We start from the raw sequence: 9,007 nt of genomic DNA on the forward strand, positions 1-9,007 counted from the left end.
GCAGCTCCGATTGGACCCCTAGCCTGGGAACCTCCATATGCCGTGGGAGCGGCCCAAGAAATAGCAAAAAGACCAAAAAAAAAAAAAAAAAGTCACAGAGTAGAGAGACCTCATGGAAGCAGCAATTGTGGGAAAGGCTTCATCACAAAGCAAAAGCCCATTGTCGTCCAGAGGAGAGAGGCCCTATGGATGCACTGAGTGTGGTAAAGCTTTTGCCTGTAACTCTGACCTTATCAAACAGGAGAAAATACACACAAGGGAGAAACACTCAGTGAAGGTGGAAAAATCCTCCTGCAGAGTCATAGCTCTTTACATAGAAGGAAAACCCTATTAATTTGGTGATTGCACAGATGCATTCTGTAAACCCCCCCCCACCCCAGATATCGGGAAATATCAGTGGGCTCCTAGCAGACAGGAACATGGTCCTTTCGGAACAGCCTCTTTCTAGATGTGCCCCCGTGGGAGATGGCAGAGAATTTGCACAGGGAAAAACTCCTTATAAGTGTAGCAAATGTGGTAGTGACTTTTGATCAGTTACATCACCGTTTATGTTTCAACCCATAGGAAAGAAACTCAGTTCCATTCATTGGAAAAAAAGATTGAGCAAAAAACTTCTCATTACATAGTTGATGAGTGTATAAGAGAATATTCCCTGGAGGAGTTCCCAGTGTGGCGCAGTGGAAATGAATCCAACTAGTATCCACAAGGATGTGGGTTCAATCCCTGGCCTTGCTCAGTGTGTCAGGGATCCGGCATTGCCGTGAGCTGTACTGTAGCTCACAGACGTGGCTTGGATCCCAAGTTGCTGTGGCTGTGCTGTAGACTGGCAGCTACAGCTCCAGTTCGACCCTGAGCTTGGGAACTTCTATATGCCATGAGTACAGCCCTTAAAAAAAAAGAGAGAGAGAGAGAATATACACTGGAAAAGCCTGCGAAACATCCTACATTAAATATGTGCGTGGATTCAGAGACTTAATCTGATGTTAACTCCAGGACCCATACACACTGATTGCTGAATTTTGCCAACTCATCTCCACAATGCTTGATATGAAAACAATGAATGAAATGCTTTTTTATGTGCTTATAAAAAAAAAGATAAGACAGTTGATATCTGGATTAATGGGAAAAATTTTTTTTCTTTTTTGTTTTTTTGGTCTGTTTTCCTTTTCTAGGGCCACACCCGTGGCATGTGGAGGTTCCCAGGCTAGGGGTCTAATCAGAGCTGTAGCCACCGGCCTACGCCAGAGCCACAGTAACACAGGATCCGAGCCGCGTCTGCAACCTACACCGCAGCTCACGGCAATGCCGGATCCTTAACCCACTGAGCAAGGCCAGGGATCAAACCCGCAACCTCATAGTTCCTAGTCAGATTCGTTAACCACTGAGCCACGACAAGAACTCCTTTTTTTGGTTTGTTTTGTTTAATGGGAAAATTAATGGGAGTTCCTGTTTTGGTGCAGTGGAAGTGAATCCGACTAGGAACCATGAGGTTGCGGGTTTGATCCCTGGACTCACTCAGTGGGTTAAGGATCTGGTGTTGCCATGAGCCGTGGTGTGGGTCGCAGATGTGGCTCAGATCCCATGTTGCTGTGGCTGTGCTGCAGGCCGGCAGCTGTAGTCTGATTCGACCCCTAGCCTGGGAACCTCCATATGCTGTTGGTGTGGCCCTAAAAAGCAGAAGGGGGAAAAAAAAAAAGGATCACCTTTTTCCGCCTGTTCTAAGATGAGATCATACAGGTCAAGGACATAAACAGAGACAATTCTCGTATCTCAAGTTTGAGATGGGGTCAGCATAATAATGAGAAATCATAGTGAGAAAATGGAACTGACTTCCTGCTTTCACCTTTCGGTTACATGACTTTATCAGGTGCTTTCTGAGAACTGTAATGGCCGATGGGGGTTGAAGATACTTGAAACAAGTAGGAGAACCTGACGTCTGATCCTGAGCGCATGTCCTCAAGATCCCCGTTTCCCCTGCGCGAGTGAGTGTTCTTGCTCAGGGCTGGGGTAAGGGGAGGAAGAGAATATGAGGGGGAGCAGGGCTAGAAATGGTTAGTAGGCTTGTAAATGTCTGGCAAAGACTTCTTGACGATGTGAAGACGACGCATGGGGACTGTGAGAAAACTAGCTATTTGAGGTCATTTTTTGCACAGGACTGTTCATATTAGTGCCATCTGCAGTATTCAAAAAACTGGAAACCACTCAAAGGTCCACCAGCTGGTGAATGATTCATCTCATTTTGGAGTATCCAACACTGGGATACTAAGTAACAAAAAAGTCTGAACCACTGTGGCTTTAAAGCTGATGCTTTTTAAAAACATTCCTGCTATGTGAAAGAAGCCAGCACATATTGCTCATTTTATTTTTATTTATTTTCATTTCCCCGTCCCCCGGGGATTTGGAGTCCCAGAGCCAGGGATCAGATCCCAGCCACTGTTGCATCTTAAGCTGCAGTTGTGGCAACAGCTGCCGCAAGGCCGGATCCTTAACCCACTGTGCCAGCGGGGATCAAACCTGTGTCCCCGCACTCCCAAGAGGTGGCCAGTCCCCATGCGGCGCAGCAGGAGCTGCACATACTACTAATTTTATGGAAAGAACGCAGACTGATCTATAATGGCACAAGGCAGTTCAGTGCTAGAAGGTAGCATGTTTTGCATTTGGGCAGGGTGAGGACCAAGGTTGAGTAAAGGCTCACAACGTCCACTGTTTCTGCTCACTTTGTGATCGCTGCATCCCCCGTACTATCACTTTTTCAAACCTCGGGTCTTCCCCTCACACTTTCGCCCGCCAGTTCGCAGCAAGCATTTGCTCTGAGGTACGGACAATTTCCTCCAAGATGGCCGCGCCCATGGTGCTCCAGTTTAACGGCGCAAACCGTAAAGGACACTCTGCGCCACCGGCTTTTTTTTTTTTTTTGTCGCGTATACGATAGTTTTTATAGAGCCTTCTTTTTCGAAATTAACCAGTGATGGAGATGTCCAGAGGTAGTTTTAATTTTTCACCGAGCAGAGACGTCCCAGCCGTCTGAGAATGTACGCCGCGCCCTTTTGGTCGTGGTGGGCTTCGGTCTTAGAAAAATGTGCGCCTTTCACTGTCCCCTACAGCTAGCAGCACCTGTCCATTCAAACGACTCTACCCCCACGTCATGTTTGTATTGTGTGAACTCGAGCCTCTGATAATCTCCCCGTTTTCCGTGAAGGGCTGAAGTGCCGGGAAACTGGAGAGTTCCAGCCGTCGTCCCTGACCTTCTGGCTCGGCTTTCTGTACGTAAGGTGTGCAAAGATGGCGGCCCCCCAGGGCTCCTAAGCAACGGCGGCGGCGCGCGTATATTACCTCATAAAGAAAAGCAGGAAACTCCCAATCCGTTCACCATAGAAACGCGATAGAAACGCCGTTGACCGGTGTCCGTTAGTCTCCGGAGAGGGGGCTGGGCGAGGGGACCAGAAGTGAAAGAAGTTTAGCGAAGTAAGTTAGGCCCTGAAGAGGTCGCTGCAGGTTCAGGAGAGAACCAGGTCGGTGTGAGGGTCGGTCTGTAGAATAGGCGGGGACCGGGGATGGTCTGTTGGCCTTTCGGTGGGTTGTGGCTCTTCTGAGTCCGTGAAGGTAGCTTGGGGATGGTGGTTTTTTGGCTTTGGTTTTTTGGGGTTTTTCGTTTTTTTTGGAAAGGAACAGGGAAGAGTCTGTGCTGGGTATCTGTGATCGGGGCGTCCTTGGGGTCCATCAAAGGGGACTCTGGTGGTTAACGATTAAACGTCTGAACAGATGAAGCTGTCCTGAGGTCAGCGTTCAGGGTCTTCACGGGCCACTCTCCCTGCAGGTGACTGACACCTGGTTGGAGGGGCGGGGGGCGCTTGTCGAAAGAGTGCGGCTTCTTGTTCAGGGTCTCGAAGAATTTGGAGCCCGAAGGTCGAAGAACCGTTAAGGAGGTCCGCGTGCGCGTGTATCAGGTCAGGTTTGGTCTTAATCCGGTGGGGCGGTTATCACCTTCTTTTGTGCCGAGAGGTGGGACAGCAGAAGGTTTGGAGGCTGGGGAGTCCTGGTAGGTGCGTACGTTGAGCTCAGACTTTGGCAGCTGGGACAGACTTGAAGGTTAGTTAACATTTCTTAAAAGCTTCAGGTCCAAGTCTCTTTCTTCACCAGCACTCATTTTCTCCTCCCTTTTGGCTCCCTCTATCACCCATTCTTTTGAACCCAAAGAAATGAAAGTTTGGGGGAAGATGAACGATTTTGCATATTTAAATATAGTAAGCTTTTAAATTAGATTTCTACTGTAAATTGACTGATTTCATTTCAGCTTCTATATGTGAATATATAAAGGCTGCTGTTTTCCCAGTGCATGCGTGTGTGTGTGTGTGTGTGTGTGTGTGTGTACACACACATATTTGTCTTTTTAGGGCCGCAACCTTGGCATATGGAGGTTCCCAGGCTAGGGGTCAAATTGGAGCTGTAGCTGCCCACCTACACCACAGCTCACAGCAATGCCAGGTCCTTAACCCACTAAGCAAGGCCAGAGATCAAACCTGCAACCTTATGGTTCCTAGTCAGATTCGTTTCCACTGTGCCACAATGAGAACTCCTGTTTTTGTGTGTGTGTGTGTGTGTGTGTGTGTGTGTGTGAGTGATCGTGGTTCTCATATTGAAGTGTGCATATAAACAGGGTGTACGAGCATTTTTTTAAAGGAGGTATGAGAGCAACAAAGTTTAAAGGAAAAATTTATACTTCCTCACTGCCCTTATGACCTCATTTCTATAATTTTTCTGAAAATTACCTGCCACTGAAATATGGTGCTATGTTGATTCTCCTTTGCCACTTTCCCTTTCGAATTCATGCCGCTTCCACATATTCAGGGACTAAGTTTTATTGGCCTGAGCTGTGAAGTCTCCTAGGGAACCAAACGAGGGACGGAAATACTGGGGACCACGTGTTAAGGTAAGTGGGCAGCAAGAAGGACTATAATCCTAAAGGAAATTTTGCTTTTCAGCTCACAGGTCCCAGCAAGGGACAAGAAATGAACAAAGAAAGAGGAGGTTCCAGGACCTAGATATTGTTATGTCTGGGGACCCATTGTCGACTCTGATATCTCACTAGGAATTTCAGGTATATCGAGACACAAAGACGGAGCCTCTGCATTGCCAGCTATTTTCAGAGAACAGAAGAAAATGATCCAGGCCCAGGTAACTCTTGTTTTATTCTCCCCTTTATTTCTTAATGGATTTGTAGAGGCCTGTAAGGAAAACAGTTCAGTATCTACAAAGAAATAAACTTTGAATCCTTTTTTTTTCTGTTTTAGGTCCACACCCATGGGATATGGAAAACTCCAGGCTAGTGGTCAGATTGGAGCTACAGCTGCCGGCCACAGCCGCAGCCACAGCAATGTGGCATCCGAGCTGCGTCTGTGACCTACACCACAGCTCATGGCAACACCAGATCCTTAACCCACTGAGGGAGGCCAGGGATCGAATACCTATCCTTATAGGCCTCGGATTCGTTTCCACTGCACCACAATAGGAACTCCCTAAACTTTGGGGGTTTTTTGGTTTTTGTTTTTGGTCTTTTTCCCTTTTCTAGGGCTGCACCCACGGCACATGGAGATTCCCAGGCTAGGGATCTAATTGGAGCTGCAGCCGCCGGCCTACCCCAGAGCCACAGCAACGCTGGATCTGAGCCGTATCTGCAACCTACACCACAGCTCATGGCAGCACCAGATCCTTAACCCACTGAGCAAGGCCAGGGATTGAACCCAAAACCTCATGGTTCCTAGTTGGATTTGTTAACCACTGAGCCACGACCAGAACTCCAAGGAACTCCCTAAACTTTGAATGTAACTCTAACATCATGGCAAAGTAGGATCAAGAATATACTGCTCAGGAGTTGCAGGTTTGATCCCTGGCCTCACTCAGTGGGTTAAGGATCTGGCATTGCCATGAGCTGTGGTGTAGGCCACAGACATGGCTCGGATCTGGTGTTGCTGTGGCTGTGGTGTAGGCTGGCAGCTGCAGTTCTGATTCAACCCCTAGCCTGGGAACCTTCATAAGCTGCAGGCATGGCCCTAAAAAGCAAAAAAAAAAAAAAAAAAAAAATTATAAAATGCAATAAAAATGAGGGGTGCTGCCCCCACCAAAATATATATGTATATATTGTTCATATGATTCTTAGTAAATGGCTAATGTTGCAATGTAATGTGTCACTGACCCTGTGTGTGCACCTGAATATGTGTGTCTCTTTACACATGTCTGTGGGTTCAGGTACTCATCTGTGTGCATAAACACATCTGTTAGGACGCTTTGTGCATCAATGCAGTTCTACTCTAAAGAACAACCTGTTGGCCCAAGATGTTATAATTAAGATTTCAAGGAGTTCCCGTGGTGGCGCAGTGGTTAACGAATCTGACTAGGAACCATGAGGTTGGGGGTTTGGTCCCTGCCCTTGCTCAGTGGGTTAACGATCTGGCGTTGCCATGAGCTGTGGTGTAGGTTGCAGACTCGGCTCGGATCCAGCGTTGCTGTGGCTCTGGTGTAGGCCGGTGGCTGCAGCTCCGATTCAACCCCTAGCCTGGGAACCTCCATGTGCTGCAGGAGCGGCCCAAGAAATAGCAAAAAAAGACACACACACACACAAAAAAGAATTCAAAAGAAAAATGACTGCCGTTGTTGATTAATATTGGCTATATAAAATTCCACTTGTCTATAGTCATACTCCAGAAACTGAGTCAGACTTGTAAAGCATTTAAATGAGTGCCTGCTACATGGTGAGTGATTCGCGAGCTCACCCACGCCTTACATCTTTGCTGGTACGTAATAATAGGACATTGTCAAATTGTATAATAAAACAATTTTTTTTACGTAATTTTTTTCGGGAGTTCCCGTCGTGGCTCAGTGGTTAGCGAATCCACCTAGGAACCATGAGGTGGCAGGTTTGATCCCTGGCCTTGCTCAGTGGGTTAAGGATCTGGCGTTGCCGTGAGCTATGGTGTAGGTTGCAGACATGGCTCAGATGCTGTGTTTCTGTGGCTCTGGTGTAGGCCGGCGGCTACAGCTCCAATTAGACCCCTAGCCTGGGAACCTCCATATGCTGCAGGAGCGGCCCTAAAAATGGCAAAAAAAGCCAAAAAAAAATTAATAAGGATAATAATTTTTTTCTCTTGGCTGAGCCTGTGGCATGTGGAAGTTCTCTGGCCAGGGATTAAACCTGTGACTCATTAGTGACAATGCCAGATCCTTAACCAACTGAGCCACCAGAGAATTCCAAACTGCTAGCCTTTTTTTTTTTTTTTTTTTTTTCCTTTTATGGCTGCCCTGCAGTGTGTGGAGTTCCCGGGCTAGGGATCAGATCTGAGCTGCATCTGCTACCTGCACTGAAGCTGTGGCAATATCAGATCCTTAACCCGACCTGAGCAGGGCCAGAGATCGACCCCGCCTCCTCATGGATACTAGTCGGGTTTGTTACCACTCACCCACGATAGGAACTCCCCAGAGGTAGTTTCTTATAAAGCTAAACACAACTTACCATATGTCACCTGTAATCACACATCTGGATATTAATTATAGAAGAGCAAAAATTTACATTCACATAAAATTCTGGATGCCAATTTATAGCATCTTTATTCATTAACAGTTGAAACCAGGAAACAATACAGATTTCTTTGATGAGTGAGTGGACAAACAAACTGGTACATCCCGTATGTATACTGCTAATAAAAGAGTTCAGGAGTTCCCATCATAGCTCAGTGGTTAACAAACCTGACCAGCATCCATGAGGATGTGGGTTCAATCCCTGGCCTCACTCAGTGGGTTAGGGATCCGGCGTCGTTGTGAGCTGTGGTGTAGGTCGGAGACACAGCTCTGATCCTTCGTGGCTGTGGTGTAGGTTGCTGGCTACAGCTTCCATTTGACCCCTAGCCTGGGAACCTCCATATGCCGCTGGCGTGGCCCTAAAAAAAGCCAAAAAGCCAAAAAAAAAAAAAAGTTCAACCCAAATAAATATTTAGAGCAATTTGCTGAGTGACAAAAACACAAAAAGCTTACGTGTTCCCCATTAATAAAGTTATAAATATGTATCAATAAGTACAGCCTATTTACATAAAATGTATGAAATCCAGTTATAAAAATTATTTTGGTAACTTTCATAAAGGACAGAATTGTACTGATGGAAAGCAGACAAGTGGTTGCCGGAGGTAGGTTTCGATACAGGGTGTGAGCATGAAAAGGTAGCATGAGGGAGTCTGTGTTGAGCAGTTTTATGTCCTGCCAGTGGTGGTTACATGAAATCTGTATACTTGGAGCTCCCTGGTGGCCTAGCGCTTAAGGATCCAGCATTGTGACTGCTGTGACTCGCGTTTGATCTCTAGCCCAGGAATTTCTTTTTTTTTTTTTTTTTTTGTCTTTTTGCCATTTCTTGGGCCGCTCCCGGGGCATATGGAGGTTCCCAGGCTAGGGGTCGAATCGGAGCTGTAGCCACTGGCCTACGCCAGAGCCACAGCAACTCGGGATCCCAGCCGAGTCTGCAACCTACACCACAGCTCATGGCAATGCCAGATCGTTAACCCACTGAGCAAGGGCAGGGACCGAACCCCCAACCTCATGGTTCCTAGTCGGATTCATTAACCACTGTGCCACGACGGGAACTCCTAGCCCAGGAATTTCTTTATGTCACAGGCGCAGCCCAAAAACAAAGAAAATGAAGCACTTTAGATTTACAAACTTTAAAATGAGGAGTTCCCGTCGTGGCGCAGTGGTTAACGAATCTGACTAGGAACCATGAGGTTGCGGGTTCGGTCCCTGCCCTTACTCAGTGGGTTAAGGATCCGGTGTTGCCGTGAGCTGTGGTGTAGGTTGCAGACGCAGCTCGGATCCCGCATTTCTGTGACTCTGGCGTAGGCCGGTGGCTACAGCTCCGATTTGACCCCTAGCCTGGGAATCTCCACATGCCGTGGGAGCGGCCCAAGAAATAGCGAAAAGACAAAAAAAAAAAAAATTATGAGAATTCCCTGGTGGCTTAGTGCTTAAG

At 47.1% G+C, this 9,007-nt stretch overlaps 1 long non-coding RNA gene across 1 annotated transcript; it reads left to right on the forward strand.

Moving 5' to 3' along the window:
• The first annotated feature begins 3,292 nt into the window (after window positions 1-3,292).
• Window positions 3,293-5,317, forward strand: LOC125132729 (uncharacterized). The gene is made up of 3 exons (XR_007136307.1): window positions 3,293-3,947; window positions 4,983-5,175; window positions 5,292-5,317. It is a non-coding gene; the product is annotated as an uncharacterized LOC125132729 (long non-coding RNA).
• The last annotated feature ends 3,690 nt before the right edge of the window (window positions 5,318-9,007 follow it).

This window comes from Phacochoerus africanus, chromosome 8, assembly GCF_016906955.1.
Source record: "Phacochoerus africanus isolate WHEZ1 chromosome 8, ROS_Pafr_v1, whole genome shotgun sequence".
In the NCBI taxonomy this organism is placed as follows: domain Eukaryota; kingdom Metazoa; phylum Chordata; class Mammalia; order Artiodactyla; family Suidae; genus Phacochoerus; species Phacochoerus africanus.